The sequence below is a fragment of the Lonchura striata genome, chromosome 9 (genome assembly GCF_050655825.1).
Source record: "Lonchura striata isolate lonStrDom1 chromosome 9, ASM5065582v1, whole genome shotgun sequence".
NCBI lineage: Eukaryota > Metazoa > Chordata > Aves > Passeriformes > Estrildidae > Lonchura > Lonchura striata.
This window is the reverse complement of record NC_140711.1, coordinates 8,720,072-8,732,784: the sequence shown is the minus strand read 5'-3', so window position 1 is coordinate 8,732,784 and position 12,713 is coordinate 8,720,072. Positions and strand designations below refer to the sequence as shown.

Sequence of the window (12,713 nt, the reverse complement as noted above, 5' to 3'; positions counted from 1 at the left end):
TTGAAAAAGATGACCTTTACAACGCCAAATATTTCAGTGACACTAATTTTAAATGGAAAATACTTCAACGGTTTAGAAAATGATAAGGATAGTCATTAATAAAGCATCCTACATTAAAATACAGGTCAGTAAAAGACTTCTCAGACACCTTTTGCAGCATACCTGCCCATATAACTATCCAAAAATGTAACACAATCCAGAATCAACTCATCAAAACATGCCAGAATGACCCCCAACATTTAAAGCACCCTCCGTACTCACCTAATATCACACAAGTTCTGGTGTCAGGTGTTACTGCATGCTCACACAAAGGTAAAAACAGCCTTGTGACTGAAGCCAGGCCAGGGAGTCAGGAAAAATTAGTAACTGCCTAGAAATGCTGGGAGGGAGGCAGCCAGCCTGGAGGCCAGGCGAGGCAGCTGGAGCAGAGCAGCTGCAGCTCTAACCCACATTCTGCTCAGCACTGGAGGGCACTGCCAGCCAGGGCATCACACAGAACCTCCCCTGGCAGCACCAGCAACTCAGCAAACCAGAGAAGAGGCATTTCTTGACTGCCCACACTTCTTTTGTTTAAGTCAGGCCCTGAAAATAACTGTACATCAATGTTTTCAAAGCACTTGTGAGATTGTATGAGACACTAAACCAGCACAGCCAAACTCCTGTGCCAATTGACTGATGCTGTTACATCCTCTAAATCACCAGCATCATCTATAATACAAACCTACTCTCCAGCATGAAGCATAAGCACAGAATCATACTGACTCACCATGACAGTTTAAATGAATTTACTTGATTAAAACAGCATGTCTCCATAAATAATCAATAGTACTCCTCAAAGTCTGCCTCAACAAAATTACTGTATTTATCTGGTGTGCTGCATCAAAATGACATTGTCTACTGAAACATAAAAGAGCAAAAGTGGTCACAATGAAAAAAACCAGCAAAGACAAATGGAGACTTTGCCCCAAAAGGATGGCAGTGCTCAGTCTGTACAGACTGTGTGCCACAGACAGAGAAAAGTGTATTCTGGAGCAAACTTATGGAGTGCAGGAGGGAGAACAAAAAGCCCATAGGCAACATAAGGTTGAGTTTGAGTAACATTCATAGATAGTTTCAGAAAAGGTCACAGAGTAACAGAGGTACCCACCCATTAGTCTAGTATCTCTACACAGCATAAGAGATTTTAACTATCATTCCCTTTTTATGTATCTTTTGCTTGTACCAGATGGTGACAGTTCCTGATACAGTTATAACAAAAAGTTCTGCCTTGACTTTCACTTTAACTCGTGATGTTCCACCAGTCACTCCCCAGCCATTGGGCAGCAGCAGCCTACCAGGCACATTTTTCATCTACTCACAAGTCCAGCCCCCAGACAACTTCAGACAGTGAGCTCATACACTTGAATTAGCAAGTACAGAAAATAGTTGTGTCAGCAAATGGCACAAGTCAAACCTTTCCTTTGGCACTTCAAGCAATTTGCATTTTTTTCCTGCAGGAATGCAAAATAGTGGCTGGGATCTTCTGGTCGTGACCAAATGGACCAGTGCTATAATGATCTGTGGCAAGAACCAGAACAGAGTGGAAATGGGAACAGGCAGCAGAACCAATTCCCTGGTCAGCATGACCTGCTTGGTTACTGATGCTTGTAATTGTCACAGTGAGGAAACCCTCACAAAACCCCTGCAGTCACTGTAGCAGCAGCAATTTAAATTGGACATATGATCCCTGCAACACTGAGGGTGCATTCTGCACAGCATCACAGAGCAACACAGCACCTGTGATACTGTTCAGCACAATTCTCCATTTTCCCATTGAAAAAAACAAGAAACATACTCTTTTTATTAATAGCATTTAAGAAAAATAGGTGACAACACTTTGTGCAAATAAATGCATTTCTAAAAAGAGTAAAACTGGCTCATCATTGAAAATATTAAATACAACCTGCTCAGTAGTGTTATTGGTGTTAGCTCACCCACCCCATGAGTTAAACTGGAAGTCAGTAACCACAGGACATGCAAAACTCAACTGAAAGTACAAACAGGTCAACAGCCTCATGAAACAAAAACAAACAAAAAACCACACATACAAAAAAAAAAACCCCAACACCTAAATGAAGATAAAGTAAGCCCTGATAAAAAGGCAATCTGTACCACTCCACAAGTAAAGCATGGAAACAGCAAGAAGCAGTGCCTGTCCAATAGAGCATGGCTATATGTTAATATGTAAAAACTAACAGTCACTTATAAGATAATTTTATTTTTTAGTTACTTAACATTTTACCAACAGGTATCTGATTTTAAAAGAAAAACAGCTAAGATGCTGAAGTTTAATACATATTTTAGCATATTAAAATGTCCACATCCAAATTTTTATTGTCTTCTTCCTTAGCTAGCTCTAAATCCCCATACTGGCCCAGCAAGTCCTGCAAAGTGCAAAGCTACTGCAGTGGCCCAGCAGTACTGCCCAGTCTTTCAAGTGAGCAGCAGGAGCTCCCACTTCACACAAGCCAAGGGATCAAACAGATCTTACTTGAACAATTCTGCCCCTCTGTACAGCACTCACCTTCCCTGTGCAGCAGATTTACCCCTGAATTTCATAAACCTGCCGAGTGCTGAGCACACAGAAGTGATGAAGGGACCACCAGCCAGGCTGAACTTTGACACCCCTCAAAGATAATCCACTACTCTCAAAATACAAGGTTCTCTTGACTCCAAAATCTGAGCTTTTAAACCTCACAGTGCACAAGCAGACGAACTGCTGAACATTTTAAACATCTTTTTTTTCTAAGTAGCTTTCAAGTTTGAGCAGGAGTCTAGTATTTTACACTGGAAATGCTGGAAAAGCCACCTCCAGCTTACATCCTTCAGAGGGCTGGTTCCTTTTGCCAGCTCTGTCCTACTCAGTCACCATTAGGAGCTGCCTTCTCTCAGGTACCAGATGCCAAGAGATGTGAGCAGAAAAAGTGCTTGCACAGTTCAGGTTTGCATTTGTTTTTGCCAGTCTAAGTCCTTTAGAATGTATTTGTTTTATTGAAGCAGTCTGTGAATCTCCTGTAACTGGCCAATAAACACAGTCACACAGAGACACCTATGTTCAAGCTTTGTGCATTAATGTTATAGTTAATGCAGTGTAACATTAAAACACTACAACTCTTCTTTATGAGTTTCATAGCATTGGAAGTTGACTTATTCTGCAGCCAGAAATCTCTGAGTTTCTGGAATTTTCTTACATCTATTTTCTGATTAAATGATGCCTACATTATCTTGAACAAACATAACCAAGTTAAAAAAAAAAAAAAAAAAAAAAAGGCATGGGAACTGTTAAAAAAGCACGCAAAGATTAAGTGTTGGATTTTAATTTTTTTTTTTTCACCCCTGCACAGCAAACCATTTAGATGTGTCATCTTACCTCCCTGTACTCTGACCACTAATCATCTTGCAAAGAAACACTTCTAAACTCAAATGCTTCTAAAAACTCAGACAATTACTTTTGGAAAAAATACCATAAACTTGAACAGCAACACAGGGGTTTTTTAATAAGACCAAGCACAATAATTTCTGACATGAAGTCACTAAATGGGATCATTATTGCACTTTCTATATAATCAATGGTTCCTAGAACTATTAATAAGAAAAATATAAGTAAATACATGAACTAATTTAGAGATTAAAATCATAATTTCAAAATATAAGGTACTAGAAATATCTGATTATTTGGGGATGAAGTCATTGCCCTAGAACACTATTTTCCTTCTCCATGCTCTGCTATTCCTAGAATTATCAGTATATGTGAGAGAAGTTCACAACAGTTGCAATTCAAATACTATTTCCACATCCTGCACTTCCTTTCATTAAAAAAAAAATAAATAAAACCACTATAAATTCAGTCTCCTTTTCTCCCAGAACACTTTCCCTTTAGAGTCTCAGCTTGGAGACAGCTTGCTGCCTTCGTGCCCAGGCTCTGGCAGCACCCTGACAGCAAAGGCATTTCTGCTCCTACCAGCTTCACTGGCCTATTTAGCCAGAACACCCAGTGCTCCATCAGCCAGGACACAGGGATGACATAGCCCTGCCCAGAGGAACTTAACAGAAGTCTAAATTAGCTCTGACAGTAAACAAAGGGAAAAGCAGGGCTGTACATAGAAACTATTATGGAATGTTTCAGGGCTGCACATAGAAACAATTACGGAATGTTTATTCCAAGCTGTCTGCAGACCCCTTTATGCTCTCCTTTCTCACAGATTTAGACATCTGTTTAGACCAGAGGACAAACCAATGGTCAGCAGCAAAATTCATGCTTGCCAGCTCACACATCCTCTCCCTTTTGATTCATACTTTTATCCACTGATGCTGTGTATCACTTCACTCTGGAGAACTCTAGGTAGGAACCTCCGTGCCTGAGCTCTGCCCCACAGCATGGAAAACACAGAGGAAAGCTCCACAGAGCACCCACAGGAGCCTGTGAGCTCCTCCAGCAGAGGTGCCTGTTTGGCACAGCCAACTCTGCTCTAAGGGCTCCGAGTGCAGCACAGCCCCAGAAGATGGATGTGGGTTTGAATCTGAAGCTGCATTTTGGACAGAACAAGACACAGCGTGGACTGCTTCCCTCAAACCACAGAGAAGCTTCACTGCTGTGCTACAGTCTACCGATAAAATCCAATCTATAATAAAATCTGTCAAATTACAAAGCTCCCAAGAGAGTTCAAATAACAATGGATCACAAGCCATTCCCCTGTTTAAAAGTCAGACCTCGTGGCATGCCCAAATCTTAAGCATTGAGGAGACCAATGCAGTCCCTTTGCTAGCTTACAACCTTTTCTCTTATTTTCATATCCTTTTATGAACTGTTGAAAGTCCCCATGCTTTGGCCTTTGGTTTTCCAGCTATGACTTTATAGGTCTCACATGGTTTTCTCATTTGAACAGCAAATGTATGAGATCATGAAATATTTCCAGGAGCAGCTGTCCTTAACTTTGGTTTCTTTTGGTCCACGTAAACCCTTAGCTTAAGAGATTCTTCAGTTCAGACAAACTTTTCAGTAAGTGTTTTGATCTGGCTTTGATTACCTCTTTTTGGTTGGAAATAAGATCAATGTTCTACACTACTGTGTAGAAATCTTAAAAAACTGAAGTCAATACCAACCCATCAGTCCAGCACATCACTTTGGAGGCTCTGCTTGAACCAAATTTTAATATCCAGGAAAATCTGTCACAAGCCCAACTCTCTGTTATCCACTTCAGGAATGTCCCCATATTCCTACTCCTTTTTCTATGCAATAATAAGTGATACAAGACTCTGAACTGCAGAGAAAGTAAAAACAAAACAAAAGGAAATTCTTTTACTTCCTTAAAGGAAACTGAACAACTCTATTTTAACAGTATTATGAAACTTGAAGGAAACTTTACGATTTTGATGGCTCCAGGCCAGAACTGAATATTAACTGGCAGCAAAACCATTCTAGAACATAGAGATAATTAAATAATTCTTTAAAAACAGCACCAGAATGTAATTACTTTAAACTTACAATTTTAAAACCATATACCATATGCTCATAACTATAAGCATAGATGCTAATCACCCCCAGATCACAGCCAGTGGCTGATCTGATAACACCACAGCTCCAAAAAGCACACAAAGGCAAAGCAGTTAACATGCTTGAATCATTAAGTGATTTTTGGGGCTTGTTTTTAAGTTAAGGTTTTATTTTTTACAGTTTTAATTGTTTGAACAACTCAATCTCCTATTATAACACTCCCTTGTGCATGTTCCCTTTGAGCAGGAATCTGCCTCCCTCTGCCCCAGTGTCAGGGGTTGTGTCCTGAGGCAAACACCTTCTTCTGGCACTAACTTTGAAAGCAAACATTGCAGGGATGCACTCAAAGATAGTTGTGATCAACCACAGAAGACAAGCTGAATAAACAGATCAGTGAAGAAAGCTCATAAACACAGAAAAATGCTTATTTTCCCACACTGAGTCAAATTTATCCCAAGTAATATTCAAGATAATGTTACTATTAAGGACAGTATTTCTCACTGCTTGTCAGCTCTTCCACTCAGGTTAGATTTGGATTTCAGAATGTGATCTGAATTCCCAAATCTGTACTTCTTTTAATTCCAGATGACCTTTACTAGGTCAGTTTATACCCCAGCTCACACATACATTTTCTCCTGGTGGAATTTACAGACTCCCAGTCCTCAGGGGCTCACACAGGTTGATTTGCTCACAGTATCCAAACTGAGTGGATTTGGGGAGCCTTTATCTCTTCAGCCCACTCTCCATCCTGTCTTGTGTCCCATCTTCACCTGGTCCTTCATCCCTCACCCTCTGGAACACTGCCAGAATTTGAACCCAGTGCCCCAGCCATTCCCCCACACTATCAGGGGGAAATGCACCACTCACCACTCTCACCCTAAAATCACCATTTTGCATCTGGTGATTTGGCCACTACTGAGAGCTTTCCAGGCAGTAAAACACCATTTTACTAAATTAGCTTAATTATGGATATGAAAAATAGCAGCGCAACAACCTGGTAAGTGTTGCAAGAGGGATGGAAGGGATAACATTGATTTTTTACCCATCACATTTCTACTCTATCCTATTCTTGTGTTCAAGCTATATTTTGACCCGCATCCCAGAAGATTTTTCTTCTGCCTATAGCCCTGCATGAGATCTGTTCCATCCTATTTTTATATGTCAGGTCACCCAAAACTTCCATATTCAAACACTTCCATAAAATCTCAAGGATTCAAAATTACAGGGCAGATACTCGCTTCTGTTCCAAATGGAAAACTTGTGCTTCTCCACACATTCTACTATTACCCATTGCAACTCATACTGGAGAGGGAAAAAAAAGATCAAACATACTTTATTCAGCAGTTTTGTCATCTTCCTGCAATCTAACCCCAGAATGGTGATTACACAGATGCATTAGCACACAGTCAGCATTTTCTGCTGCCCTTCCCTCCCCACAACATTCTGCACAGCTGCCAACTTGCCTGGCTGCTTGAGAGCTGAATGGGGAATAACACAGGCAACATACTGGGAAAACTGCCACGCTGCTGGCAAAAGGGCATGCTTGGCTCTTCCTGGATCCTCATGGCAGCAGCACAAATTAACCACTAGGAACACATCATCTACAAAGAGAGACAGCTGAACACACAGGTGCAGGCAGGAGAGTTACTGCTTCAAAAGGAAAAATAAAAATAGCTTTAGGTAAACAGTGCTGGCATTAAACATCATGTCCCAGCATTTCCTTGGAAAGGCCCTTTGGCTACAGTTCTTTTGTTTGGTTTTGTTGCTTTAGTTGTTTAGCTGGTTTTACACCTTATCAGCTCACAGAAGCTCCCCATGAAGGTACCAGAGAGAGAAACACAAGGCTGCGTTCAGACTCGGGAGCAATCAACAAACCAACATCACAACCACAGATGAAGGAAGGAGAATAAAGCATGAGAAACACAGGGCAAAGTGCAAGAACCAGTGCCAGCATCACTCTGTCCTTTTAACAATGATTAACCACTGGGGGTACCAGCTGTCTGTCTGCAGGGTCCCCACCAGCCACTGCCAGCATCAGCAAGGCACAGCACAGCACCCTGCACTACACAGGGAACTGGGACATTTATTATTGCACACGCTGACACACAGCTGTGGTGGCTGTGCTTTTATTTTCACAAGGGAAACCATGAATGTGATAATTTTGGGGAGAAACTGACTTCATTCTTGGTTTATGCTAAAGTTTCGGGTGGCTGTAGAAAGTATGAATGGATCAGCTGAAAAACAGCCACTGATGAGCATTTCCAGACAGCCGTTCTGGAAGTGTTCACCATGTGGCACAAACAAGCCTAATTATTTCAGCTTCCAAAAATCAGTTACTTTTAAGAAATATGCCAGCTGTCTAGCTTTTCAAAACCCAGTTTACTTCTCTAATCAATATGAAATAGCCTGCCAATCATGCTCTGAATCCTCTGCCTGTCATCAGAACCACTTAGTGCCTAATCACACACTTACCATCTACCTTTGTAGCTCTGCTGGCAAATGTTTCTATTATCAGCTTGCACAATGCAAAAAAAATGCTCCTTCTTGCTGCTTAGGATGAACCATTACATTGATGATTCAGGCATTATCTGTTTTTTCAAAAAAAAATGTAAATGCCATTTGTCACAGTACACCTTCCCACTCTTATATTTATTCACTGAACAAGAAAATGCCTCACCCAGCTGTAATCAGAGAACGTCTAATATTTTCAAGACAAACAAGAACATGAATTCTGAAATCTAATCTAAACCAAATGGCACAAAACAAGCTATGTGCTCCTATATTGAGTAAGTCAAGACTCATGTATCCTCCCCTACAAATTTAAGAAAAAAAAATTTTCCAAATTCTTCTGCCCTAAAGAGGGAGCAAAGCTAAATGCTTGCTTCAGGGAACTCACTTTGGGATTCATCAAAGTGCAGCCTGATTTTAACAGAATATGAAGTATGCCACAGTCTGTACAGCATTCCTAGTATCGTCCTGGAAAACTGCTACAGAAACCTTCAGTCATCATCATCCTTTCCACAGCTTTATGATCAACTGTTTCCATTCTGTTTCTGTGTAACTTATGCCATACACTGACCTGCATTTCCATTCCCTGTTACGGAAAGCATTTTCAAAAGCACGTAAAAGAAAATAAGAAAATCTGCATTTTGAAGCACCATGTTTTATCAGTACTGCAGTATTTTAATACATTAAAATTACCATGACACTCAAAACCATGCAAGTAAAAATCTTGCATCAAATCTACATTTAAGTCTCCTCCCAAATATTTAACATTTCCTTCCTTTTTGCTGCAAAATTTAAAGGGTTTTTTAAATATAATTTACCACCCAAGCCAGAGTTTTTTTTAATATACCCTTCTGAATGTGATTCAAAGCTCACTTTACTGCCTCCCTCTCCCAGGGAATCAAGATTAAATGCTATGTTCAAACACTCCCTGAATGTGATGCACAGCTGGGACAGTTGTGACCCAAACTACTCAGTGGTCCAACATTTGGACCACTGAGGTTGTTTTTAAGCAGCTCTTTTCTCACCCTTAGGCTGCTGTTTGTGTGTGCTGCCCCAGTGCCTGTCAGGCTGCCACAATTTCTTTCCCTTCATGTTATTGGTAACTATCTACCAGTAACTCCCAAATCTTTCCTGCATTCCCTATAGCAAACCCCATCTTGTTTAGTCTTCTCCTTCACCAAATTATTCTCTTAACACCCAAAGCAATAGCTGTGCATTTTGTGCACACTCCCAAGTTCCTTGAGAGAGCGCCTTCATCCTTTGGGGAGAGGCAAGCTTGAAGACTCCACCCTCTTGAACAATTAAATAAAGACTCCACCTCCTCTGTAGCAGCCATCATAAACCAAAAATCTAAATCATAAAGCATATGTTAGTAGGTGGCTTAACATTTAATTCCTATGCTCATGTGATGTATGCTTGTGAGCAACACATATCTCACAGTGGTTTTCCACTTAATTAATTGCCAACATGCTATTATTTTATCTTTTGCCAACATGAAAAAGATAAAATTGTGGAGAGACGACAAGAATATGCAACTAGAACTGACCATAAATCCAGATAAAAGCCATACTTAAAACCACATGAATCCACCATTCATTTCTTGGGCAATAACATGCAGATACACTTAAGATACAAAGCCTTTATATGTAAAAGAATTTTTTTCTTTTTAATATTTGCAACTTCATCAGAAAAAGCATCAAAAATAATCTAAAGTCTAGTTTCAAAGGTCTCCTATGAGATTGTGAAAATAAGAAAAGACATATATAAGAAACCTCACAGGACACCTTAGGTTTCTTTTGTCTAGAGAGGTTATGGTAAGGGTGTAAAAATACACACCCCCTTGTAAAAACACTGGAGGAAGCACACTTCATGGGAGACAGTGATTTTGCACACTGTGAAGCATTGCTTTTTGTGTTTCTTCACTCCAAGATGCCCACCTCTAAAACAAGACCAAAAAAAAAGGCTCAGAAGACAAAAGAAAGCTGTTAGAGAAAATGAAGTTCCCAATCAGTAAAATTAAACCACTTAAGTTAAAGGCTGCAGCCTAACCTGAGGCACACCTCTACACAGGTACAGACACAGCCTCAGTTACACCAAAGCCATTTTACAGTTCTGTTGTTGTCAGACCTTCCCTATGACACCTCTGTCCCTCAAGGCTTCCTTTGCCCCAGAACAGGGAGCTTGTTCAGTATGGTCTGAATCTTATAAAAAAGCAGTATTTCAGCACTACTGAGTTTACATAACATAATCAAGATACTACAATTAAAAGCCATTAAAGAAAGAGCACCATATGTGCTTTAACCATGTGCACTACTTGTAGTTACCTTTTTGAGAAGATTAAAATTAAGCAGCTTTTGCTTTTCATCTCACTCGCACCCTCCCACTACAAATTCTGTCTGAGCTAATCCTCCTTCTAGAGACGTCAAAACAGGGCATAAGTATTACAGCTACTTACTGCCAAAATGTGCTGGTTTAATATCCCATTACTATTGTAATACTAGCACAATAACTTATTATATGTGACAGCTTTTGCAGTTAGTCAAAGATAGAGCCACTTATTCAGTATTGGTTTTTTCATCACATAAAAATACCTTCGTAAAATTTGTAGAAGAGAAAATTTAAGATCTGCAGTTAGGTGTTCATCTGAGACTATGATGCCAGACAAAATAAAAGACTTGTAAAGTCATTACACATGCTTTTCCCACCCAGTAATTTCAAAGACTTTACATAAAGTGATCGGTCTAGAAATTCAGGTTACAGTGTTTACAAATGCATTGTTTACTCCTTACTTCCTGGCATTTTAAAACACACTTTCACAGAGTTTACAGTTGTGTCTTGTTTTTTTTTTTTAAAGGGCCGGCCACACTCTGCACGAAAGCCAAGACAATGTCCACCTCAGAACACACTTCTAATGAGAAGCCCACGCTTGTCAAAACGTTCAGGTTCATTTTTTCGGGAACTCGCAGCACAGAAATACAAGAAGAAGTCCGTTCGAGGCCCTAGAAATAGCTGGGTTAAGTACGTGCGCTGAAAATGATGCTGTGGGACACGCTAAAGACAAGAGGCATCAGGAAACAGGTGGATTCACGAAGTTACTCCACTCCGGCCACAGCGTTCCGCCAACAATGGATGGCGAGTCCCGGCGGCCGGAGCAGCCCCGCTCCAAACCCGCTCCAGCCCCGCTGCTCTCGCTGCCGGCCGAGGCGGGCACACGCGAGCCAGGCTCTGCACGCGGGGACTCGCAGGGGGACGAGCCCTGCCAGCCCCTGCCCTGCACGCCGGCACACTCGGCCGGCACACTCGGCCGGCACACGGTCGCAGCGGGTCTCGCACAGCCGGGTCCGGGCCGCGCTCCCGCCCGGGCAGGGCAGCAGGGCTGACCCGCCCCGAGGCCCCGCGGACGGGCCGCCGGCCGAGCCCCCGCCCGCCAGGCCGGGCCGGCCGCGGAGCGCTCCCGCGGCGCTCCCGCCGCCCCTCTCGGAGCCGGGCGCGGGCCGCACCCCCGCCGACCCCGGGCGTCGGCAGCGACCGCCCGCCTGCTCCGAGCCCTACCGGGGGAGCGGAGCACCGCGGACACGGCCGCGCCGTACCGGGGCACCAGGCACAGCGCTCCCCAGGCGGTGTCCCAGCCGCCCCTTACCTGCGTCTCCGCGCTCGACGCCGCCTCCCGGGCCCGGAGCTGGAGCCGCCGCAGCCGCCGGAGCCGCCACGCCACGGCCGCGGCTCCGCGCCCGCCGAGCGCCCGGCCCACCCTGGCGCCGCCCCCCGGCCACGCCGCCCGCCCGCGCCCCCTGCCGGCCGCGCCGCCCCGCCACCGCCCGGGGCTCCGCACGGGCCGGTCCCGCCGCCCTGTGACGGGGCGCCCGCTGCCGCCCGCCAAGGAGCCGGGACGTGTCAGCCCTCTGAATCTCCTTCCTTCACAGCCACAGCTGCGGAGAGCACCGAGAGGCTCCGGGGCCAGCAGCGGGCACCCAGCCCGAGCTCCCCATGCCCCAGCGCTGGTTTTCAACTTCCCGCTGCTTTCAGCTTGCGGCGCTGGAGAGGATGGCTGTCAGCTCCCGGAGGCGCGGCACGACCACGTCCCGCAGCTGGGCGAGCTGGGCACTGCCGCTGACGCCGCTGGCACGTTCTTCTGCTATCTGACTCACCGGGAGTACGGCTGGAAGCTGTCACGGCCCTTTGGAAGAAATGCCACAGATTTCAGTACAAAGATATAACACTTCTCCTGTGCAGCTGATAAAAGTGAATTCATTCCATAACTTGCACGGTACTCACCAGGATTTGCTCCAAACAAAGCAGTTCCCAGCTAACCAGCCTGTCCCCTCACAGGAGCCAATTCTGCTCCACTAGCGGGAGTGTCTGTTCAATCCTGCAAGCTGATTACCTTTCAAATACACCAATTTTTCATGTATCCCTAAAGCAGACCCTAAAATCAATTCTGCAGATTTAGAGAATGCCCTAATACCCTTTACACACCTACTCTGGCATGTGGATGCACAGCCTATGGGAATGATAGGTGATCAACAGTGATAGGAAAGATGTGTGCTAATGTCTATACAGACAATTAGATGGGGAAAGGTATGGTTGTTAACGTCTTTGGAATGGGTCTTAATGTCTCTGCCAACTTCAAAAAGCAGGTTCCTTGACGGAACAGCAGACAGCTTAACTCCTG

At 43.5% G+C, this 12,713-nt stretch overlaps 1 protein-coding gene across 3 annotated transcripts in view; it reads right to left on the bottom strand.

Moving 5' to 3' along the window:
• The window catches only part of PXYLP1 (2-phosphoxylose phosphatase 1), a 48,047-nt gene extending 36,262 nt beyond the window's left edge, over positions 1–11,785 (bottom strand). For all 3 annotated transcript variants that reach the window (XM_021553704.2, XM_085587112.1, XM_021553706.2), the window contains exon 1: positions 11,682–11,785. The gene's annotated coding sequence lies outside the window, so the exon portion shown is untranslated. The remainder of the gene's footprint in view (positions 1–11,681) is intronic.
• Between the last annotated feature and the right edge of the window lie 928 nt (positions 11,786–12,713).